At 44.9% G+C, this 25,353-nt stretch overlaps 1 long non-coding RNA gene across 2 annotated transcripts; it reads left to right on the forward strand.

Annotated features, from left to right (window-relative positions):
- Positions 1-18,286: 18,286 nt before the first annotated feature.
- Positions 18,287-22,819, forward strand: LOC134433300 (uncharacterized). 2 transcript variants are annotated; one of them, XR_010031536.1, is made up of 4 exons: positions 18,287-18,529; positions 19,037-19,211; positions 19,902-19,977; positions 20,746-22,819. It is a non-coding gene; the product is annotated as an uncharacterized LOC134433300 (long non-coding RNA). The 2 variants fall into 2 exon arrangements; XR_010031535.1 differs by having other exon boundaries at positions 18,287-19,211.
- Positions 22,820-25,353: the final 2,534 nt, after the last annotated feature.

Here is a 25,353-nt window from a genome sequence, read left to right on the forward strand (position 1 = left end):
TTCTTTTTTCTTCACTATTATATTCTTTGCTGGTATATGGTGTGTTGTTTTATTTCTTGGTGTTATTAGCTCTGTGTAAATTGTTTTTTGAGTGAAGCTAACTTTGCATCGGTTGTTTTGTATTTGAGGTAGGATCAATTTCAATAGATTTCTTTCACAGACTTCTGATAGGTATTACTGGGATTTTGGTTTTGTTTACTGTATGCATAAACATAGAGATTTGGTAGGGCCAGCTGGGCTGCTGGAGTTTTGGGTGTGAATTTATTAGATGGCTTTTGTTAAACACAGAATAATTATAGAAGGTAACAGCAAATTACTCAATTACCCAATTTATCCAGCTATGTAACCTTACCACAAAGTTTTATATCTTGCCAGTTTTCTGTTCTTCTGCTCCAGGTAGTTGTTGCAAAAAAGAAAGTACTGCTATTCTTCTGAAGAACTTTCTTCTATGACAAGCCCTTTACTGCCCTTGAATGTGAGTCAGAGGAGCCAAACAGCTGCAGCTGCTCTGAGGGCTTGGTGGGATTGCCCCCTCCCTTTTCCTGGGTGCCATGGGAACGAGAGGCGGGGCACAATCAGGGGTTATTAACCCCAGCCGTGGCTGAGGGGCTTCATACCCTCTCTGGGATGTGCTGGGGCAAGAGCTCTCCTCATTTCAGGGAAGAGGCTCTTTCAGCTCATCTCAGCTTGTTTTCAGCAAGTGTTTCTGGGCATCTGAAGCACAGAGGCTTGGAAGATTCTGTGAAGAAAACAGCATAGAACACAGGGAATGTTTAGGTTTGTGATTTTGGGTTTTGTGTTTAGGGGTGGTAAAGTGCCTTTGTAATTTTTGGTTTTGCTCTGTTTTTTTTTTTTTTTTTGTTGTTGGATTTTTTTTTTGGTGGAAATTTTGGTTTCTTAGGTTTTCTTTTTGGGGTTTTTGGTTGGTTTTCGTTGCTTTCTTTGATTTTTTGGTGGTTTCTGTATTTTTTTTTTATTTTTTTGTGGGGATTTAGGTGTTTTGGGTTTTTTATTTTTGTTTTCTGATTTAGTTTTTTTTTTTTGTTTTGTTTTGTTTTGTTTTTTGGTTTTTTTGTTTTTTTTTTTTTTTTTTTTGTTAAATTGAGGAGTGAGACTCCCTGAAATTCCAAGCTGTGTCAAGCACAACAAATTCTCAGCAGATTCATCATGTCTTCAGAGGGATCTGCCCAGTGTCCAAGATGATGTTTGAGACTCAGGCTTCTGATGAGTTGAGGATTGTGACTGGGAGAGGGAGGGTGATCAGGTATCCAGTTAGGAGTTATTGTGGAAGGGGGGAGGTTTGCAGGCAGCAGGGTGAGAAAGGGTGTTTATTTGTTTATTTGAGGGCCCTCCCACACAAGGCTGTTCAGAAGCCTAGCAGAGGCATTCCCATACAGCACACAAGGTCAGCCACTGCACTCACAGCAATGCCATTTAACTTTGCCTTTCTCTTACCCAGGTGCCACCCCTAATGAAGGCCACAGCCTTGGAATCAGGATGAAGCTGGAGCCTGAGGCAGCCAGGCATACTCAGGAAAAAGCAAGTAGCTGCCTTGGTGGGATTTGGCCCACATAACTCTGGACTCACACTTTGGTTTTGGTTTTCTTTATTGTAGCTGACACCTGAGAGACACCAGCCCAGTGCCAGCAGGACCTTCCCAGGTGACGAGGTGGCCTTTCTATGCACCTGACACAGACTGACATCCCCTGATGTCTGAGAGATAAGTAGAGGGCTGTGACCCACAGAGGGGATGAAGGCATGGTGCTGGTTTGGGAACTACTGGGAGGGGTTTTTGAGTCCAATTTGGAGGTAGGGGGTGTTCATGAAGTGGCCCCTTAGGCCCCATAATAGCCATGTCTCACTTTTGATCACAGTGCTGAGGTGTGCAGGGCAGAGCAGTCCCGGTGTGTCTCGTGTCCTTTGTCTGTTGTGCATTATGTGTTGTTTGTGTATCCCATGTCTTTTACCTTAGGGGGGCCTGTCAGAAACCTTGGCATCATTGTTAGCATCTGTGATCTCTGCATTCCTTGGCCTGGCACCCAGGCCATAGAACTTTTGACTGGGGAGCTCAGACAGGCATCAGACTCTCTTCTCTCTTTGGAAGCATCCAGTCAGGTGTCTTGTCAGGTCTTGTTCTGAGCTGTCTGGACAGCTATGCCCCACCTGGATCCATTATGGTGGATTAGGACTTGTAAGAATGTGAGGGCAGGCAGAGGATTCTGACCATAGGATTCCTAGGCATCGATCTTTGCTGTTCTTGGAATAAATCATTCAGTTAGCATCTTCTTCCTCCAGGGTTCTCTGAGCCTCATCAGCTGACCGTCAGTTTGAACTCAGTCATCTCTCTTAGCATTCTCTCAGTCCTTGCAGCCATTTTCCTTGCCAAGAGATTTCTGTTCCTGTTGTGTCCCCGTTGTCTGTCCTGTCCTGTCCTGTCTGTCCTGTGTCACGGGTGTCAGCACACGTATGTGCCGGAGCTGCTCTGCCCTGCCGCACAGCCTGGTGCGATAGGAGAGGGCCCGGGGACTTGGAATGTGTAATGTGGGGTGTAGTTGGACTCTAGGTGGGATTTGTAGATGGACACAGGATATCTGGAGCTCCTCAGTTATCCTGCAACTGTTTGACTCTTGTCCTAATTTTTTCCTCAGGTTGAGATGGATTAAATCTGTGCCAGAGGGCCCCGTCCCGGGTGAGGGGATTGCCCCGAGCAGGTGAGGCCCCGTGTGTCTCTGCAGCAGAAGTGTGTATGGTGACTGTGTTACAGCACTGTTCTTTGTCTTTCTTTTTAGGAAATCAATCTGGATACCAGCAGCCAAGGTGAGCAGCGGAGAGAAGTGGTTGTTATTGCTCAGCTCTCAAGCACAACAATTTTTCAGAAGATTCATCGTGTCGCAAGAGAGATCTGCCCAGTGTCAAGGATGATGTTTGAGATTGAGGCTTCAGGTGATTCAGGATTGTGACTGGGAGAGGGAGGGTGATCAGGTATCCAGTTAGGAGTTCTTGGGAGGGGGTTTGCAGGCAGCAGGGTGAGAAAGGGTGTTTATTTGTTTATTTGAGGGCCCTCCCACACAAGGCTGTTCAGAAGCCTAGCAGAGGCATTCCCATGTCTTGCAGCACACAAGGTCATCCACTGCACTCACAGCAATGCCATTTAACTTTGCCTTTCTCTTACCCAGGTACCAACCCTAATGAAGGCCACAGCCTTGAAATCAGGATGAAGGTGGAGCCTGAGGGAGCCAGGCACGCTCAGGAAAGGGCAAGTAGCTGACTTGCAGGGATTTGGCCCACATAACTCTGGACTCACACTTTGGTTTTGGTTTTCTTTATTGTAGCTGACCAAGAGGCTCATAGGTGCTCACGAGGCCCTCCGAGGCAGACGCATTTCAGGTGCAAGGTGGATCCACATCGCCGATCATCCAAAAGATAAGTTGAGGGCCACGGCCTGGAGATGAGAGAATAGTGGGTTGGGAGTTCTTGGGGCAGATTTAGAAATTAGCAAAGGGAAAAGCATTCTTCTCCAAGTGCCTCTTAGGACAGCTAAAGGGAGAGGCTCTACTTTTGATGGCAGCTTTCAGGTGGGCAGTGCAGAACAGCTCCGGTGTGTGCCGTCTTCCCTAGTGTGTCTTTGGGGTCCCTTTTGCCCTCTTCCCTCGAGACCCTCACCACAAGCATGATGTGTCGTGTTTCATGTCCCCCTGTTTGTCACGTTCTGTGTCACGGGTGTCTGCAGGTATTTTTGCCGGAGCTGTTCTGCCCTGCTGCATGGCGTGCTTCAGTAGGACAAACCATGGGGAGTTGGAATTTGTGGCGTGGGCTGTACTTGGGCTCTAGCTGCTCTTCCTAGATTGACATAAGGTGTTCGCAGCTTTTGAGTTATCCTGGTGTTGTTTGACATATGTTCTAACTTTCTTTCAGGTGCAGCTGCATTCCATGTGTGGCAGAGGGTCAGGGTTAGGAGGTGCCGGGCCTTCTTAGGAGCACTGTGAGTAGCAGAATGGTGGGGTTTTGACCGATGCGGTGCCAAGGTCAGGCACTGATGTTTGGTTCTCTTTAATCCAGCTGTCTGAGAGACCCCAGCCCGGTGCCAGCAGGACCTTCCCAGGTGACGAGGTGGCCTTTCTTTGCACCTGACAGGGACCAGCATCCCCAGATGTCTGAGAGATAAGTAGAGGGCTGTGACCCACAGAGGAGATGAACGTGGGGTGCTGGGTCAGGACTCCCTGAGGTGGGGGTCTGAGTTGGCTCTGGCAATGAGGGTAGCCAAGATGTGGCCCTTAGGCCCCATAAAAGCAACGTCTCCCTTTTGATCACAGTGCTGAGGTGCGCAGCAGGGCAGAGCAGTCCCGGTGTGTCTCGTGTCACTTGTCTTTTGTGTATTGTGTGTTGTCTGGATATCTCATGTCTCTTATCTTAGCCCTGTGAGGAGCCTCTCAGAAACCTTTCCTAGCATCCGTGATCTCAGTGTTCCTCGCCCTGGCACCCATGCCATGGAACTTTTGACTGGGGAGCTCACACAGGCATCAGAAATGCATCTCTCTTTAGAAGCGTCCAGTCAGATGTCTTGTCATGTCTTGTTCTGAGCTGTATGGACAGCCATGCTGCGCAATGATCCATTATAGCAGACTAGGACTTGTAAGGTTGTGAGGTTAGGGAGAGGATTCTGACTGTAGGATTCCCGAGCCACCATCTTTGCAGTTTTTGGAATAAATCATTCCGTTTGCATCTTCTTCCTCCAGGGTTCTCTGAGCCTCATCAGCTGACCGTCAGCTTCAACTCTTCTTCTTTTGCGTTCTCTCAGTCCTTGCAGCCATTTTCCTTGCTAAGAGATTTCTGTTCCTGTTGTGTCCCCAGTGTTTGTCCTGTCCTGTCCTGTCTGTCCTGTGTCACGGGTGTCAGCACACGTATGTGCCGGAGCTGCTCTGCCCTGCCGCACAGCCTGGTGCGATAGGAGAAGTCCCAGGGACTTGGAATGTGTAATGTGGGGTGTAGTTGGACTCTAGGTGGGATTTGTAGATGGACACAGGATATCTGGAGCTCCTCAGCTATCCTGCAACTGTTTGACTCTTGTCCTAACTTTCTTTTCAGATTGAGATGGATTAAATCTGTGCCAGAGGGCCCCATCCCAGGTGAGGGGATTGCCCCAAGCAGGTGAGGCCCCATTTGTCTCTGCAGCAGAAGTGTGTATGGTGACTGTGTTACAGCACTGTTCTTTGTCTTTCTTTTAGGAAATCAATCTGGATACCAGCAGCCAAGGTGAGCAGCGGAGAGAAGTGGTTGTTATTGCTCAGCTCTCAAGCACAACAATTTTTCAGCAGATTCATTGTGTCCCAAGAGGGATCTTCCCAGTGTCAAGGATGATGTTTGAGATTGAGGCTTCAGGTGAGTTGGGGATTGTGACTGGGAGAGGGAGGGTGAGCAGGTATCCAGTTAGGAGTTATTGGGGGGGTTTTGCAGGCAGCAGGGTGAGTAAGGGTGTTTATTTGAGGCCCCCCCCCCACAAGGCTGTTCAGAAGCCTAGCAGAGGCATTGCCATGTCTTAGAGCACACAAGGTCATCCAGTGCACTCACAGGAATGCCATTTAACTTTGCCTTTCTCTAACCCAGGTGCCACCCCTAATGAAGGCCACAGCCTTGGAATCAGGATGAAGCTGGAGCCTGAGGGAGCCAGGCACGCTCAGGAAAGGGCAAGTAGCTGACTTGCAGGGATTTGGCCCACATAACTCTGGACTCATACTTTGGGTTTGGTTTTCTTTATTGCAGCTGACCGAGAGGCTCACAGGCCATCACGAGGCCCTCCAAGGCAGACTCATTTCAGGTGCAGCGTGGATTCTCATGACTGATCATCCAAAAGATAAGTCGGGGGCCACGGCCTGGAGATGGCGGAGTAGCAGGTTGGGAATCCCTGGGACAGATTTACAAATGAGCAGAGGGGAAAGCAATCTCTTCTGCAAGGGCCTCTTAGGACAGCTGAAGGGAGAGGCTCTGCTTTTGATGGCAGCTTTCAGGCGGGCAGTGCAGAACAGCTCTGGTGTGTGTCGTGTTCCCTGGTGTGTCTTTGGGATCCCTTTTGCCTTTTCCCCTCGAGGCCCTCACCACAAGCATGATGTGTCGTGTTTCATGTCCCCCTGTTTGTCACGTTCTGTGTCACGGGTGTCTGCAGGTATTTTTGCCGGAGCTGTTCTGCCCTGCCGCATGGCGTGCTTCAGTAGGACAAACCATGGGGAGTTGGAATTTGTGGCGTGGGCTGTACTTGGGCTCTAGATGCTGTTCCTAGATTGACATAGGGCGTTTGAAGCTTGTGAGTTATTGTGGAGGTGTTTGACATATGTTCTAACTTTCTTTCAGGTGTGCATGCAGAGGGTCAGGGTTAGGAGGTGCCGGGCCTTCTTAGGAGCACTGTGAGTAGCAGAGTGGTGGGGTTTTGACCGATGCGGTGCCAAGGTCAGGCACTGATGTTTGGTTCTCTTTAATCCAGCTGTCTGAGAGACCCCAGCCCGGTGCCAGCAGGACCTTCCCAGGTGACGAGGTGGCCTTCCTTCACACCTGACAGGGACCAGCATCCCCAGATGTCTGAGAGATAAGTAGAGGGCTGTGACCCACAGAGGGGATGAACGTGGGGTGCTGGGTCAGGACTCCCTGAGTTGGGGGTCTGAGTTGGCTCTGGCAATGAGGGTAGCCAAGATGTTGCCCCTTAGGCCCTATAAAAGCAAAGTCTCCCTTTTGATCACAGTGCTGAGGTGCGCAGCAGGGCAGAGCAGTCCCGGTGTGTCTCGTGTCACTTGTCTTTTGTGTATTGTGTGTTGTCTGGATATCTCATGTCTCTTATCTTAGCCCTGTGAGGGGCCTCTCAGAAACCTTTCCTAGTATCCGTGATCTCAGTGTTCCTCGCCCTGGCACCCGTGCCATAGAACTTTTGACTGGGGAGCTCACACAGGCATCAGAAATGCATCTCTCTTTAGAAGCATCCAGTCAGATGTCTTGTCAGGTCTTGTTCTGAGCTGTACGGACAGCCATGCTGTGCAATGATCCATTATAGCAGACTGGGACTTGTAAGGATGTGATGTTAGGGAGAGGATTCTGACTGTAGGATTCTCGAGCATCCATCTTTGCAGTTTTTGGAATAAATCATTCCGTTTGCATCTTCTTCCTCCAGGGTTCTCTGAGCCTCATCAGCTCGCCATCATCTTCAACTCTTCTTCTTTTGCGTTCTCTCAGTCCTTGCAGCCATTTTCCTTGCTAAGAGATTTCTGTTCCTGTTGTGTCCCCGGTGTTTGTCATGTCTTGTGTGTCCTGTGTCACGGGTGTCTGCACGCATTTGGGACGGGGCTGCTCTGCCCTGCCGCATAGCCAGCTGCAATAGGAGAGGGCCCGGGGACCTGGAATGTGTAATGTGGGGTGTAGTTGGACTCTAGATGGGATTTGTAGATGGACTCATCATATCTGGAGCTCATCAGTTATCCTGCAACAGTTTGACTCTTGTCCTAACTTTCTTTTCAGATTGAGATGGATTAAATCTGTGCCAGAGGGCCCCATCCCAGGTGAGGGGATTGCCCCAAGCAGGTGAGGCCCCATTTGTCTCTGCAGCAGAAGTGTGTATGGTGACTGTGTTACAGCACTGTTCTTTGTCTTTCTTTTAGGAAGTCAATCTGGATACCAGCAGCCAAGGTGAGCAGCGGAGAGAAGTGGTTGTTATTGCTCAGCTCTCAAGCACAACAATTTTTCAGCAGATTCATTGTGTCCCAAGAGGGATCTTCCCAGTGTCAAGGATGATGTTTGAGATTGAGGCTTCAGGTGAGTTGGGGATTGTGACTGGGAGAGGGAGGGTGAGCAGGTATCCAGTTAGGAGTTACTGGGGGGGGGTTTGCAGGCAACAGGGTGAGTAAGGGTGTTTATTTGAGGGCCCCCCCACACAAGGCTGTTCAGAAGCCTAGCAGAGGCATTGCCATGTCTTAGAGCACACAAGGTCATCCAGTGCACTCACAGGAATGCCATTTAACTTTGCCTTTCTCTAACCCAGGTGCCACCCCTAATGAAGGCCACAGCCTTGGAATCAGGATGAAGCTGGAGCCTGAGGGAGCCAGGCACACTCAGGAAAGGGGAAGTAGCTGACTGCCTGGGATTTGGCCCACATAACTCTTGACTCACACTTTGGTTTTGGTTTTCTTTATTGTAGCTGACCAGAGACTAACAGGTGATCACGGGGCCCTCCGAGGCAGACTGATTTCAGGTGCAACGTGGATGCACATCCCCGAGCATCCAAAAGCTAAGTTGAGGGCCACGGCCTGGAGATGGGCGAGTAGCAGGTTGGGAATCCCTGGGGCAGATTTAAAAATTGGCAGTGGGAAAAGCAATCTTCTGCAAGGGCCTCTTAGGACGGCTAAAGGGAGAGGCTCTGCTTTTGATGGCAGCTTTCAGGCGGGCAGTGCAGAACAGCTCTGGTCTGTGTCGTGTTGTCCGGTGTGCCATGTTCCCTAGTGTGTCTTTTGGGTCCCTTTTGCCTTCCCACCTCAATCCCCTCAGCACAAGCATGATGTGTCGTGTTTCATGTCCCCCTGTTTGTCACGTTCTGTGTCACGGGTGTGTGCACACATTTGTGCTGGAGCTGTTCTGCCCTGCCGCATGGCCTGCTGCCGTAGTAAAAATTCCAGAAGTAGAAATTTTGACGCAGAAATATTTAATCAAATATAAAAAAATATGAATAAAAAGATATAAAAATTATGAAAAACTACTCGCATCAGATCTAATATAGAATATAAATTTAGTTTTAAATTGACATTGGTAAAGATAAATGTGTAAGTAAGCAATATACATTAAATATACATTATAAATACAAATATGAATATAAAAATTGAACATTAGGATAAAACCTATTTAAATTTTGTTTAAAATAAAGGGTTGGGGTCTTTTTTAGTCGTATTGTGTTAGAGGCAGGGTTTTTATTTTAAATAATATGAGTGTAGATATTATTGTCATATATTTCTAAATATTGAGATATACAAACAAGATATAAATATATATAAACACAAAATACAAAGAAACACAAATAACAGGAAGAGATGTAATGAAGAATACAAATAACAGTATACATAAGTATACATTTTAAATGTACATGTGAATATGGACCTGAAAAATAGAATTTTAAAAAATATTTAAATACACTTTAGAAAAAAGGGGTTCTTTTTGGCTTTAATTTGGATGGAGGTAAAGGTTTTATTTTAAATCATCCAAGTGTTACAGAAGTAAAAATCGTAACAGAAATATATACTTACTATGTAAAAATATGTATAAAAATACAAAAATACGTTTAAGTTTTAGGGATATATGCAATATGGAATAGAAATGTATTTATAAAAAGAAATGTATAAATGGACAGTGTACATCAATATACATTGTAAATAGAAATGTGAATGTTAATATGAAAAAATATTTAAAAAAAACTTAAATATTTTTAAAATAAATTGATGTCTTTTTGTGTTTTTTTTTTTTTTTTTTTTTCTTGTGTAGTGTTTTTGTTTTGTCTTTTATCCTATTAGATTAGAGGCAGATGGTTTTTTTTCCCTCTTCCCGGTTGTTTTGGGGCATTTATTTCAGAGCAGTTTTCGGCAGGGGTCGCCCCTGTTCTTTATTGCCGCCTTCGCTTCTGCAGCCCCGAGGCGCGCTGCGCCCCCGGCTGGGGCGGGCGGCAGTGCTGCCGCCTTGTGGGCAGAGCGTGGTACTGCAGCCGTGCACCGAGAGGCCGCCAGCTTGGGAGTGGCGCGTGGCTGATGTCACGGAGTTTTGGTTGACCTTCTCAAGATGGCGGCGAAAAGGGCGGGGAAGTGGAGGACTGGGTGGGTGTAGCTGGACTGCCTGCACGGAATACCGACGTCATTGCGGCCCCGACGGATTTTTTTGTGGCGTTTCATGTGTACTCAAGACATGCTGTGGGCTCAGGGGCGCCGCGGGCAAGCGTATTTTGGCGGGTTTGTTACAGGCATCTGGGTAAATGCCTCGCTGTGCTGGGGTCCTCTCGCGTCCACTTTCCTGCCCTGAGGCAGCCGAGCCGGGCTGAATTGTTCCGAAGAGCCGAGTGTGGCCAGAAACAGCCTACTTGAACCGAAGAGCCGAGCGTGGCCGGAAACAGCCAACTTGAACCGAAGAGCCGAGCGTGGCCGGAAACAGCCAACTTGAACCGAAGAGCCCAGTGCAGCCGGAAATAGCCGAGTTTACACGAAGAGCCGATGATAGACGACTGGAACCGATAGCAGACTGTAGCCGACTTGAGCCGCATTTAGACAACGTGCCGAATACGACCGAATTTAGCCGAAGAGCTGAACTGAAACGAGTTTAGACCAAGAGCCGAACCAAGCCGCATTCAGCCGAGTTTAAACAGAACTGAATGACGGCGAAGTGCTGTGCCTGCAGTGCGCCGGTGCAGACGGCAGGGGGCGCTGTATAAAGTATAAAATATCAACTATCGATAAGAAGGGATAAAAGCTCTCTGTCAAGTGCAGCAGTAGAAAATTTCAGGCTCCCAGGGAATGAATAGTTTTCTTTAGATCATTTTTGTTTAAGAGTTTTTTTTACTCCCAGGTAGCCTGAAAGTTACTACTGCTGCTTTTTTATTCTAAAGCTAGAAAGGAAAACCAAGATTAGAAATGCAGAGAGAGAAAGAGAGAGAGAGAGAGAGAAAGAAAGAAAGAAAGAAAGAAAGACAGACAAAAAAACCCAAAAACTAGAAGGGCAAGGAGAAACCTAGGAAAAAGAAAAACAAAAGAAAAAAAAACCAAAAAAAAAACCCACAGAAAAAAACCTCGGGATGGGCGAGGAAACCCCCCCCCCCCCCCCCCGAAAAATCCAAGATGGGCAAGAAAAATCCCAGAAATACCACAGAAAAAAAAACAGGAAAAAAACAAAATAAAGACAAAACCAAAAATACCCATAAAACAACATCAAGGGCAAGAAAAAAACGCAGAAGAAAACCTCAAGATGGGCATGAAAAAGCCCAGAAAAAAAAAAAAAAAACAAAAAAACAGAAAAATACGTAAGAAAGGCAGAGGAAAAAAAAAACACAGAAAAAAACCAAGAGGGGCAAGAAAAATCCCTGAAAACAGACCAGAGAAAAATCCCAAGATGGGTAAGAAAAAAAATCACAACAAAAAACCAAGATGGGGAAGAAAAAATCCAGAAAAGAAAAACCCAGGAAAAAAAAAAAAAAAAACCTGAAAAAAAAAACCCAAGGGGGCAAGGAAAAACCAGAAAAAACACCAAGATCGGCAAGAAGAATCCCAGAAAAAAAATGCTAAATGGACCAGAAAAAACCCCGGGAAAACCAGGAAAAAAAAAAACAGGGAAAAAAACAAGAAAAAAAACCCCAAGATGGGCAAGAAAAAACCCAGAAAACACCCACAGAAAACCAAGGAAAAAACCCCAAGATGGGCGAGAAAACTCCCAGGAAAAAAAAACAAGATAGCCCAGAGAAAAACCTTAAAAAACCAAGAAAAAAAAAAAAAACAGAAAAAAAAACTGGAAAAAAACCCAAGGATGGGCAAGAGCAATCCAGGAAAAAACTCAGAAAAAATCCCCCAAGATGGGCAAGAAGCAATCTGGAAATAACCCCCCAAGACTGGCAAGAAAAAAAAACAGAAAAAACGCCAAGATGGGCAAGAAAAAACTGTCGTAAAAGGTGCCGTAAAGCGCGACTGTCGTAAAAGGTGCCGTAAAGCGCGACTGTCGTAAAGAGTGCCGTAAAGCGCGACTGTCGTAAAAGGTGCCGTAAAGCGCGACTGTCGTAAAAGGTACCGTAAAGCGCGACTGTCGTAAAGACTGCCGTAAAGCGCGACTGTCGTAAAGGGTGCCGTAAAGCAAAGCTGTCGCAAAGACTGCTGTGAAGCGCGACTGTCGCAAAAGGTGCCGTAAAGCGCGACTGTCGCAAAAGGTGCCGTAAAGCGCGACTGTCGCAAAAGGTGCCGTAAAGCGCGGCTGTCGTAAATACGGCCGTAAAGCGCGACTGCCGTAAATACGGCCGTAAAGCGCGACTGTCGTAAATACGGCCGTAAAGCGCGACTGCCGTAAATACGGCCGTAAAGCGCGACTGCCGTAAATACGGCCGTAAAGCGCGACTGTCGTAAATACGGCCGTAAATCGCGACTGTCGTAAAAGGTGCCGTAAAGCGCGACTGTCGTAAATACGGCCGTAAATCGCGACTGTCGTAAAAGGTGCCGTAAAGCGCGACTGCCGTAAATACGGCCGTAAAGCGCGACTGCCGTAAATACGGCCGTAAAGCGCGACTGTCGTAAATACGGCCGTAAAGCGCGACTGCCGTAAATACGGCCGTAAAGCGCGACTGCCGTAAATACGGCCGTAAAGCGCGACTGCCGTAAATACGGCCGTAAAGCGCGACTGTCGTAAAAGGTGCCGTAAAGCGCGGCTGTCGAAAATACGGCCGTAAAGCGCGACTGTCGTAAATACGGCCGTAAAGCGCGACTGCCGTAAATACGGCCGTAAAGCGCGACTGTCGTAAATACGGCCGTAAATCGCGACTGTCGTAAAAGGTGCCGTAAAGCGCGACTGTCGTAAAAGGTGCCGTAAATCGCGACTGTCGTAAATACGGCCGTAAATCGCGACTGTCGTAAATACGGCCCTAAAGCGCGACTGTCGTAAATACGGCCGTAAATCGCGACTGTCGTAAATACGGCCGTAAAGCGCGACTGTCGTAAATACGGCCGTAAAGCGCGACTGCCGTAAATACGGCCGTAAAGCGCGACTGTCGTAAATACGGCCGTAAAGCGCGACTGCCGTAAATACGGCCGTAAAGCGCGACTGTCGTAAATACGGCCGTAAAGCGCGACTGTCGTAAAAGGTGCCGTAAAGCGCGACTGTCGTAAAAGGTGCCGTAAAGCGCGACTGTCGTAAATACGGCCGTAAAGCGCGACTGTCGTAAAAGGTGCCGTAAAGCGCGACTGTCGTAAATACGGCCGTAAAGAAAAAACCAGGAGGGCACGGAGTAACCTAGGGGGTAAAAAAAGAAAAAGAAAAGAAAGAAAATGCAACAAAAAACAAACCCACAGAAAAAACCTCGAGATGGGCGAGAAAACCGCCCCCCCCCCCGAAAAAAACCCCAAGATGGGTAAGAAAAATCCCAGAAATACCTCAGGAAAAAAAAAAAAAAACAGGAAAAATAACCCCAAAACCAAACAACCAAAAATCCCAAACAACAACAACAACAAAATGGGTAAGAAAACAAAGCAGAAGAAAACCCCAAGATGGGCAAGGAAAAGCCCACAATAGAACCCCGAGATGGGCGAGAAAAATCCCAGAAAAAAAAAAATACGGACAAAAACCCTAAGAAAAACCCAGAAAAAAAAACCAGAAAAGAACCCAAGATGGGCAAGAAAAATCCCCTGAAACTGACCAGGGAAAAACCCCAAGATGGGCAAGAAATAAAATCAGAACAAAATACTAAGATGGGGAAGAAAAATCCAGGAAAAAAAAAAAAAAAACCAAAATGGCAAAGAAAAACCCAGAAAAAAAAATAAACAGAAAAAAAAAATCCCAAGGGGCAAGGAAAAACCAGAAAAAACACCAAAATGGGCAAGAAGAAACAAAGAAAAAACTCCAAGAAATGCCAGAAAAAAATCAAGGAAAAAGGGAGTAAAAGCCCCAAGAAACAAGGCAAGAAAGAGTGGCAATAAAGGCCACAAAAACTCAAGACAAAAAAAACCAAAAACAAGATATGCCAGAAAAGGTACGAAAATGGTTCTGCCAGGTGCGATCAAGGTGAGCGGGTTCAGATTCAGGTCCAGGAGATGAACAAGTGTCAGATTAGCTTGGGGCACTGCTGTGCAATGCAGCTGTGACAGGATTTATGTTTAAATATAGTTTAAATAAATTGGGGATTGTTTGGCTTTTATTGGGGTATAGGCTGGAGATTTCATAAAAAATATAAAACTAGAAATCCAAATATATCATATATATGTCAATATCAATAAATATTTAATATATATAGATATAAGTAAAAGAAATCTATTGTGTCAAAAGAATATATCTATTATTATATAAAAAGGTATTCTCTCCAATATATATAATACCTATAAATATAACAAATGGAAATTACAAATATAGATGTGAATAGAATTATGACAAACAAAATTATTTTTAAAATTTTAAATGTGTTTTAAAGAAAGGGGTGTCTTTGCTTTTTATTTCATTAGAGGCAGAGGTTTTATTTTAAATAATGTAAGTACTATAGAAATGTAAACCGACATACAGAAATATATAATAAATATATAGAGATATAAAGATATAATACCAAACTATGAATAGAAATAGAAATAGAAATCTATGTAAGTAACATAAAGAGATGCAATATATAATATAATTTTTATTATACAGTAATATAAATTCTAAATATACATGCAAATATAAATATGAAAAATATATGATGGGGGGCTCGGAGCAACCCAGGTGCGAGTGTGAGGATGATGGGGGCTCAGAGCAGCCCAGGTGTGAGTGTGAGGATGATGAGGGGCCGGCTCCTGCCGGGGCGAGGCTTTGCCTCAGCTCCCTTTTGCATGGAGCTGCTGAGTGAAGGGGTTTATGGGGCGCTCCCGGCGCTGTCTCATGGAAGGACTGCGGGAGCTTCCCACAGGGTCGGGGAAACGCCTGGATCCGCGCTTGGGTACGTGGAGCATCGCTTAAAGGAGGTGCCGAGGGATGAATCTTTGTGGCGGGGAGCAGCAGCCGAACAGGTGAGCCCGTGTGGGTTTGGAGCGGGGACTTTTCTCCTTCCCCTTTGCAATTTCATCTTGCCAGTCCCTCCCCGGTTCCCCAGGAACAAAAGTGGAGCTTATGAAGACAAAAGGAATTACGGAGAAGGAAGCAGCTCCTCTTCTCTTATTGTCTGTGTTTGAACTGAGGGGATCCCTCTTCACTTGTGGTTTTAAGGGTGTTGATTGCAGGAAAAGCTGCCTTTTCCAGGCTGTTAGGGGTATCCCGGGGGTGACAGGGAATCCCTGCGTTCTATTTTAAGGGGAATGGGAAAAGTATTCTTGTGGTATTATGGGTTTGATTTGAAGGCAGCCCACCCCATTTTCATCACCCTAGGGTTTAAATGGAGGGGGCAGCCCTGGTGTCCCTCCTTTTCAAGGGTTTGAAATCGCCCTTTCCCATCAGTCGAAGGCTTTCATTTGAGGAGCACCCCTTCTTTTCTGCTCTCCTAGGGGGTGAAATTGGAGGGGAGAACACATTTCTTTGCCCTTGTTGAAGTGAGGTGAGCCCCGCCTGCGGCGTAGGTTTCGGGGTTGGCTTGCGGGAAGCCGCAGCTCCGGCAGCGTTTGCAGGGCTGCAATGGGGCTGTGCCGCTGCATTGGAGGGCGCTCCTCGTGCCCGCGGCCCGGCCCGGAACGTTCCCGGCCCGGAACGTTCCCGGCCCGGAACGTTCCCGCTCGGGAGTGCTGCTGGCACGGCCCGAGCAGCTGCCGGGGCGCACGGGGTTTTGGCGTGGCCAGGGCGGCAGTGGCGGAGCCGCGCCGGTGCGAGCCATGCGGAGCCGAGCGGAGCCAGGCCGGGCCGGCCAAGGGCGGCAGAGGCGGCGCGGGCGCTGCTGCACCGGCCCGGGCGGTGCTGGCCGCTCCGTCCGCTCCAGGCGCGGGGCTCGGGCGCCGCCGGTAGCCCCGGGCCCGGTACCGGCCCCGCCGGGCAGGGGCAGCGGGCGGGGCTCCCCGGGACGGCGCCGGCCCCGCGTGCCGGAGCGGCCGCCGCAGGAGCCGCTTTCCTGCCGGGAGCCGCGCTCCGTCCGGGGCCGGCAGCGAGCGCGGGGTTCGGCCGCTCATAGTTCGGCGGTGCCGTGGCTCGGAGGCGCTTTGGAGGCGTTGATTGCATCGCTGTGTTCGGTTTGCAGCGGGTGTACGCTAAGGGTTACGGTGTTCTTCCTGAGTGGTACGGTTCTCGGTGCCGGTAGGGATGATAAAGGTTTGTTTTGGATTGAGTTTTGTAGTCGGAGTTTTTTTTTTTTTCCCGGGGTATTATGTTTAGAAGGGCGTGCAATGATTTTTACGGGTCATAGCGTGAAGCAGCGGTTCGGATTTTAATTCTGTTGTGGTGGCTTTTATTAGCGTGAGTCTGTAGTGTTTGTTTTGGAGGGCTTGAGGTAGCGTCGTGTCGTTCATAGCAGCGGGTTTTTAATCTTTATAATTGCATGTGTGTTTATCGTCTTCCAGGGCTTTTATTTGGTTGGTTTATTTGATTGTAGTGTATGTTTTATGGTTACGGGTAATTTGGGGGACATTGTTTATGGTTACGTTTGTCTTTAGTCTTTGTGTTTGTTTCTAGGTGGTATTTTTATTTTGATAGCTTGAGGCACTATGGGTTTATTCAGTTGGGAATAATTTTTTTGTTGCAGTTTTAAGTTTATCTGGTTTTTGGTATTATTCTTGTTGGTTTCTTTATTTTCTTTTTTTTTGTTGTTGTTGTTGTTGTCTTTTAATTTTTTTGAGTATTGTTTATCAGGGTTTATTTTGGGAACATGGGTATTTATATGGTGGTTTTTAAAACTATTTATTTATTTGGGTAGTTAATTTCTTAGTTTTTAGTGGTTAAGATGTTTTTCCATTTTGTTAATTAGTTCAGGTTTTAAAGTTACTTTTACAGAGGATTGTTTATTCGTTAAGTTAGCGTAGAGGTAGAATTTTGTTGGTTTTTTCTTTTTTAGTAATGTCGTTCAGGGTGAGCGGCACTGGCTTGAGTTGAGTAGATTGGTTTGACTTTTTTTTAGTACTTTTTGTAATTTGCTGTGTGTGTTTCTATAGGATTTTCTTTTATTTTGGTTCCATTTTTCTGTCGTGATGAGAATTGTTATTGAAAAGAGTGTTCTTGGTTTTTTCGCTGACACTTGTTTGGCTGTTGGAGGTATCTTGATGTTTTTGGAAGATATTGGTGAGAATTTGATGCTGTTTGTTTTGTCATTTCATTTAGGAATTGGATTTTAAATATGCAATTATGACTCTAACTATAGTGAAACAAAAGAAATAGATGTGTAGCAATGGGAATGAGCCAATTTTATTTTTATATATTCGGTCAATTTTTAAAATTTAACATGTAACATAAGTCATTATATGTTACAATAAGTTACTCTAATTTTAATAGAGTATTGTGTATGTTTATAGATATATGAATAGAGAATATAAATGTAAATACAAGCCAAGCAAAAATACAAATATATAAATGTATTGCAACTATATGCAGATCTATAAAAACTTATTAATAAATTGTAAATGTAAAATAACATAAATTGATACAATATATAATACACGTAATACTGCATATATTTTATGAAAAATATTATAGGAAATGGATATAAAATAGATATAAATGCGGGTGTGATATATCTATCTACTTATATCTATCATTTGTTGTATATTATGATAAATATAAATATAAAAAAAATTTAGGTAGTTTAAAATAATGGATGGTTTTGTTTTTTCTTTGCCAAAGCAGGGGTTTTAGTGTAAAAATTACAAATACAAATAATATAAAGGTAGAAATATAAGTATAGAAATATATCATAAACACATTAAAGATTTATATAAAAATTAGAAATATAAGGAAAAATAAGTTGTAGCAGTAGATATGGTAAATAATTTAAAAAATAATTCCCGTATATTTTTTGAATAAGGTGCCTATTATATGTAGTTATTAATATAATGCATCAACATAAACTATAAATATATATAAAATATCAACTATCTATAAGAAGGAATAAAAGCTCTGTGTCACATGCAGCAGTAGAAAATTTCAGGCTCCCAGGGAATAAATCGTTTTCTTTAAAGCATTTTCGTTTTGGAGTTTTATTTTTACTCCCGGGTAGCCTGAAAGTTTCTACTGCTGCTTTTTTATTCTGAAGGTGGAAAGGTAAACCAAGATCAGAAATAGAAGAAAGGCAAAGGGAAGGGAAGGAAAGGAAAGGAAATGAAAGGAAGCAGGAGAGCAAGGGGGAAGGGAAGTGGTGAAAAAAAAAACAGAGTGAAAAAAGTAAAAAGAGTTGGAGGAAAAAAGAGAGGGCATCCGGGAGGAGCGGTGCTGCCTCAGGTCCTTCCCCGCCCTGGGGCGAAGGACCCGTTTGATGCCCAGGAGGGACTGCAGCTCCCGGTGGCGGGGGACGGAGCCGTGGCTGTCAGCCCGAGACTACAACTCCCGGCAGGCCCTGTTGCCGGCGCGGCGTGTGACGCAGCGGCTGACGCGGCACGTGAGTGGCTGCCAGCCCGAGACTCCAACTCCCGGCAGGCCCTGCTGCCGGCGCGGCGTGTGACGCAACGGCCGACGCGGCCCGGCATTTTTCTCTAAATCGGCAGTAAATACAGCTGAGTAAAATTAGCTTGGTTTTCTTCCTTCTTTTGTAACTGAACTGTTTTTATTAAAAATTCTATTTGAATATGTAGAAAAAGTGGGGATGTCCTGTAATATATCGTAGCTTTTCTTGTTTACAGGGTGCTCAGAAAGCATGCGTCCCTTAGAGTCCCACAGAAAGGTTCTCAGTGCGCTCTCTATCAAGGTATGTATTTACAAATAAGTGATCCCTTTAGATATTTGCCTGTGTACCTTTTCCTGTAATTCAGAGCTTGCGTTCTGTGGGTTGTATGATAAAGCTGTAAAACATGTAAGAATGGTTTTGCAAGTCTGAATCGTTGAAGGCAGCAATAAGTGGATTTAGAGCCTGTTCTTGAGCAGACAAAGGGAAAAAGTGTGACTCTGATGCTGAACTTGTCATTTTTCATTTGACTTGTCTTGAATGATTTAGGAATAGAGAGAACTAGAAAAAGAGAGAAATAGAATCGATTATTGAGCAGTCCTCAAATGCTCACCATAATTCAGTGTAGAGCCAAAGGGAAGGGTGATGGAACAGAGCTCTGTGCTTTGGAAGGAAATAAATTTAAACCTGATCTCCGCACAGAGTCTCACTAACTTCTGTGGTTTTAAAATACAAAATACGTTTAGGAAGTGTTGGAAGTTAGTATTTTGGGAAAGAAACGGCAGTTCCACAGAACATTCCATTTCACAGAGGCTCTAGGAAGGATTCATGTTGTAACTGCTGTCACTGCAATCAGTTGGTGGTTCAGCCTTGAAACGTGCACTTGGCCTTCTATAAAGCGCTGTTTTGTTTGCCTTTCATTGCTATGAGTCTTGATAAATTGGAGAAGAGCCCAAGAGAAATTTTTCATCCCTTGATATAAAAGGTAGGAAGTGACTTTTTTTGGTTTGGTTCTTTTTCTTTATTATTTCCTGGAAATAAAAGTAATTAAGTATAGGTACTACTGGTTTGTTTCTTCCAGTAGCAGATGATAACAATAGCAGTAGTAATAGTAAAAATAATAATAGAAATAATAATAATAGCAATGTAATACTACCTAAACTGTCTTTATCCATTGGACTGGCCATTTCAAATCAAAACTTCTAAACACAAATCAAACCATCATCCTTGTAGAATCTTTCACAGCAGCGGGCTAAAGATCCTGGTTTTGTTGACAGGATTTATTGGTTCTGGAAGAGCAAGAGGGAAGTACAAGCCTAACTACTTCTAGCTCACAGACCCGTCCAGTGAACCCAGCTTTGTGTTTTGGTGGGCTTTTGATGACTTTGAAATCAATTGCTCATTCCAGTAAAAAAAATTCATGTTTTTTTGAACGTGACAGCAGAAATAACTTTAAGCACCAACTTAATAATAATAGATCACCAGTTTAAGTTAAAAATTCATGCTATACTAACAAAGTTCAAAGGTAAATTATTACCTATTAGGAGATGGTATAAAGTGTATGTTCTAATGTGTAATGCAAAGATACATACATACCAGATAGTCCTTAGAGGAAACAAATTTTTATGACTGCTGTTTGATTGTTTACCATACGATATTTGGTTTTATTTCCCAGGGATCGGTGAATTTTAACTTTGGAGTCCTCTATGCTAAGGATGCTCAGCTTACAGATGATGAAATGTTCAGTAATGGTGAGTTTTTCACGTTCTCTTTAATTGCTGTGCTGATCTGAATAAGAAAAAAACAAAAGCAAGAGGGAAAAAAAAGGATGGTTTATTATTTTTTACGCTGTTATGTTTGTTTCCTCAGTATTTGCTGCAGCTCTGCTTACCCAAGCTTTGTGTTCCTTCTGTCCCACTGGGAGTTGCCCAGTTTGGTTGCATCTGGTGAAATTCACCCTGAGACCTTACACAACTAGCTCAAACTACGTGAGAGCCATTTGCAGTTCTCTCCAGACACCTGGAGAATGGGTGACGTTTCTGAGGGTCTGGCAAGTGTACTTCTATCAAAACTCAGTCTGTGAAGTTTCTGGGGAAAACCCTTCTGTGTCCTGAAGGGTTCAAACTCCTGTGAGGATCCATTTATCAGGTGCTCACCTGGATGGTTCCAGCTCTTAAAGTGAACACTTGTACTCTTACCCTGTAGTTTACATCTATTGTATTTTTGTTATTTTGCAAGATTTTTTGTCTTTGCAAAATATTGTGCATTTCACTCTTTGGAACCTCTCAGATGGTTCTTTGGTGCAGCACCACCCCATGGGACACTTGGCTGCTGTCCTGAAGGGGATGGTCACTAGAATTGTAAATTCTGGAGAGTTTATAAGTCTTCTGTCCCCAGGGAGGTACCATGCTTTGTTTACTTTTGTTCTGTTTGTTAGGCGCTGCTTCTCGTTGCAAGTATGAATTTCAAACTGCCCTGTTCTTATTTTAACTGTTTTCCTGGTTCTCTCCGTCCGACAGGGAAAGACTCTCATATCCTCGTCGTCGGGCTCGGTGCTGTCCAAGAAGATACAGAGACTAAAAAAATCATAAGCAGCAAAATATGACTGCAGGGAAAAGAAGCTGGAGAGAACAGAATGTGATATTGTTATCCTTACCCTGTATTAGAAACATCCGCTGTGCCTTGATGCTGGCAGCTGCCAGGGGCTTGTTAGCTCTTTGTAGGCAGGTGTAGGTGTTCACTTGTAGGTTTTTTCTCTGGACAAGTCAATTCAAACTTTGCTAAGCTTATATATGCAAATTACTCTCTAGCACAGTCCAGCATGACATTTTTGAATGTTGTAAAAATACCATGTTACTTGGAAATTGCTAATGATGAGAAGCTTTAGGGGAAAATAAGATGTCAGTGTTGGGAGATGTGAGAAGAATTTTGAGGGGATGTTAGACTGAAATAAAGCACACTTGAAGCTGGACTGGCATGCTGGCAGATCCCCTATTAAACAGTAGTGCTGAGATTAGCCTGGGGGTTGCCCATTGTTTCTGTAGAAATAAATGTTTTCTGGTCTTCAGAAGTAAGCTGCTTTGAAAAGCTGGAAGGCGCAGCATAGTGACAATCCGTGTGCTTCGCATTAAAAATAGATTTCAGAAGGGTCCTAGGCTTTTGTCTTTTCCTAGAAGTCGATGTAATCCTGTCGAGGAGTTTTTAATTCTGTGCTGCCATGTCATCAATCAGGGCCCTGTCGTACTAATCATCATACAGATGCAAAACAAAAAATCAGACCCCGTCCCAAGCACTTAGAGCCCAGAATACGATTTCCTCAGGCTGCCATTTGTGTGCCATCGGTACTCACCATGGAAGCGAGCTGGGGATTGTTGCACCCGTTGGGAACAAACCGCTTCTTGTCACACAGAAATGGAATTGGGACGACGCCTCGGCCAGCCCCTCTGTGCCATCGTCTCCTGAATCTGCAGCAGAGCAGTTCCAGTCCATCCGGGCACGTGCAATCCAGTTCCTGATGATCTGAGCACACGGAGCAGTGCTCAGCTGCTGTGGGGGGCTCAGGGAAGGCAGAGTGTGCATTGTCATCTTCCTGAACCTACAGACAAATCAAAGTGAGAAGCCACAGGGTGGAAATCAGTTGCATATATGCTAAACAAAACTTGCAGGTTGTTTTTAAGAATTGTTTTTGCTTGTTCTTTGTTGTGCTTCTGTGCTTAGAAAACCTCCCTTTAAAATCAGTTCAGTTCATCAGTTGAACCTTTGTTTGCAGACCCTCAGTGAGCAGAATTTGTTGCAGACTCAGTGCACGCTGTGCCGGCCTCCCGGGAGTGTGAGGAGCTCATGTGTGCTACTTTTTGCTTTAGGACGCTCTGAGGTATTTATTCCTTTTGGGATACGTGATGAGAATTCCCAAGAGAGGTAGTTATAAGGTATGACATTGGGAAAAAGCCTGTGTGGTTGGAATGTTGTTGCTGTCAAAAGTTAATTTTTCCTTCATTCTTAGCCAGTAGTTAGCTTTTTGCTTTATTTTTGTGGTATCAGTATTTTATTGTTTAAAAAATTCCTTCAAAATAACTTCAGTGGTCGCCCACCAGTACCTTGTTCAGATTTGCCTATTTGCTTGTAGCTGAAATGTTCACATCTTGATTATCATTCTATTTAAGAAACTGCTGCCCAGCCAACTAATAACTGAATATCCATCTGTCTAGGACACGGGGAGAGGATTTAGGTAATGTCTTTGTTTCCAGAAAAAAGTTCCAGTGTACTTTCTAAACAGAGGAGAAGGGGGTGAAGACTCTGGGCTCTGATGCCGTTGGGGCACCCCAAGGTCCCCAGGAGAGGGAGCCCCACTGCGGTGCAGGAGCAGGTGTGTTCTCATCTAATATTGAACAAATTATAAATATGAAAATTATAAACATGAAAATATTTTTAAAATACTTAAATAAAGCAGGTTTTCTTTATTGGTCAATAGGCAGGGTTTTGATTGTAAAAATTATAAATACAAATAATATAAAGGTAGAAATCTAAGTTTAGAAATATATAATAAATACATACAGATAAATATAAAAATTAAAAATATAAGAAAAAATTAGTTGTAGCAGTAGATATTATACATAATTTAAATACTAATTTAAATCTATTTTAAAATTGTATATATATATCATAATTAATGTAATACATCCAAAGAAACGATAAATTAAAATATGAATGTATAATTATACAAAGTATAAATAAAAAATATTTCAATATCCTTTAAAAGAAGGGGTTTTTTTATATATTTGGTTAGAGACGGGGTTTTTATTTGGAATAATGGAAGTATTATAGAAGTATAAAACTAAATATAGAATTATACAGTCAATATAGAAAGATATTTATAAAAACACGAGCGAACGACGCCTCCTTCGGCCGAATGGAATGAGCTCAGCCGAACCAAGGCGAGACCGGCCGAACCTGACGGCCTCGAGCGAACCGAGGCCAGGCTTGCGAGGCTGCCTGAACCGAGCCGAGCTCAGCCGAACCGAGCCCGCTGCTCTCGTGCGCGCTAATTAGCGCGAGTGCGGTCACAGCCTAATAAGCTCCTGTGCCACGCCGCGCTCCAGATCGTGTCCGTGGGATGGCCGGGCCGCCCGCGGGACGCGGCAGCAGGAGAGCCCCGAGCCGGGCGAGTTTAACGCGAGGCGCCGCCGCTTGCCCGCCCTCAGGGAGCCGAGCTCAGCCGAACGCGCAGAGAGCGGCTCCGAGTTCGGCCGAAGCGAGCCGGGCCGCGCCGAGCGCAGAGAGCGGCTCCGAGTTCGGCCGAAGCGAGCCGAGCCGCGCCGAGCGCAGAGAGCGGCTCCGAGTTCGGCCGAAGCGAGCCGAGCCGCACCGAGCGCACTGAGCGGCTCCGAGTTCGGCCGAAGCGAGGCGAGCCGAGGCGCGCCGAGCGCAGAGAGCGGCTCCGAGTTGGGCCGAAGCGAGCCGGGCCGCGCCGAGCGCACAGAGCGGTACCGAGTTCGGCCGAAGCGAGCCGAGGTGGCCCGAGCGCAGAGAGCGGCTCCGAGTTCGGCCGAAGCGAGCCGAGCCGCGCCGAGCGCACTGAGCGGCTCCGAGTTCGGCCGAAGCGAGCCGAGCTGTGCCGAAGGGTCGAGTCTGGCCGAATGCAGATGACAGTGGCCGAGTTTAGCCGATTACAGCCGAATTTAGCCGAGCAGCTGTGAGCCTTGAGGTGAGCGTGCATCGTTGCCGGCCTGGGATTGAGTGAAATGCACTAAGGAAACCAGCTTTGGGGAGGGAGGCAGGGAAATCCTCTCCTAACGTTTACCAATTCTTCCGTCAAACTCATCACGGCAGCACAGCGTGAAGACTGAAAGTGTAAGAAGATGTGGAGAGAAACAGAGAATCTGACAGGAGCATCGAACGCACAAGTGCACGAATTTTGCTTTTTTGCTTGGATGGAAACTCAGAAGTTGTAAGGAATTTGGGAAGCTTTTGTTCTAGCTAATAAAAGAAGTTAGTTTAAATTAAAAAAAAAAAAAAAGTGGTTTCTTTTTTCTTCACTATTATATTCTTTGCTGGTATATGGTGTGTTGTTTTATTTCTTGGTGTTATTAGCTCTGTGTAAATTGTTTTTTGAGTGAAGCTAACTTTGCATCGGTTGTTTTGTATTTGAGGTAGGATCAATTTCAATAGATTTCTTTCACAGACTTCTGATAGGTATTACTGGGATTTTGGTTTTGTTTACTGTATGCATAAACATAGAGATTTGGTAGGGCCAGCTGGGCTGCTGGAGTTTTGGGTGTGAATTTATTAGATGGCTTTTGTTAAACACAGAATAATTATAGAAGGTAACAGCAAATTACTCAATTACCCAATTTATCCAGCTATGTAACCTTACCACAAAGTTTTATATCTTGCCAGTTTTCTGTTCTTCTGCTCCAGGTAGTTGTTGCAAAAAAGAAAGTACTGCTATTCTTCTGAAGAACTTTCTTCTATGACAAGCCCTTTACTGCCCTTGAATGTGAGTCAGAGGAGCCAAACAGCTGCAGCTGCTCTGAGGGCTTGGTGGGATTGCCCCCTCCCTTTTCCTGGGTGCCATGGGAACGAGAGGCGGGGCACAATCAGGGGTTATTAACCCCAGCCGTGGCTGAGGGGCTTCATACCCTCTCTGGGATGTGCTGGGGCAAGAGCTCTCCTCATTTCAGGGAAGAGGCTCTTTCAGCTCATCTCAGCTTGTTTTCAGCAAGTGTTTCTGGGCATCTGAAGCACAGAGGCTTGGAAGATTCTGTGAAGAAAACAGCATAGAACACAGGGAATGTTTAGGTTTGTGATTTTGGGTTTTGTGTTTAGGGGTGGTAAAGTGCCTTTGTAATTTTTGGTTTTGCTCTGTTTTTTTTTTTTTTTTTGTTGTTGGATTTTTTTTTTGGTGGAAATTTTGGTTTCTTAGGTTTTCTTTTTGGGGTTTTTGGTTGGTTTTCGTTGCTTTCTTTGATTTTTTGGTGGTTTCTGTATTTTTTTTTTATTTTTTTGTGGGGATTTAGGTGTTTTGGGTTTTTTATTTTTGTTTTCTGATTTAGTTTTTTTTTTTTGTTTTGTTTTGTTTTGTTTTTTGGTTTTTTTGTTTTTTTTTTTTTTTTTTTTGTTAAATTGAG

This window comes from Melospiza melodia, unplaced genomic scaffold (genome assembly GCF_035770615.1).
Source record: "Melospiza melodia melodia isolate bMelMel2 unplaced genomic scaffold, bMelMel2.pri scaffold_178, whole genome shotgun sequence".
In the NCBI taxonomy this organism is placed as follows: Eukaryota; Metazoa; Chordata; class Aves; order Passeriformes; family Passerellidae; genus Melospiza; species Melospiza melodia.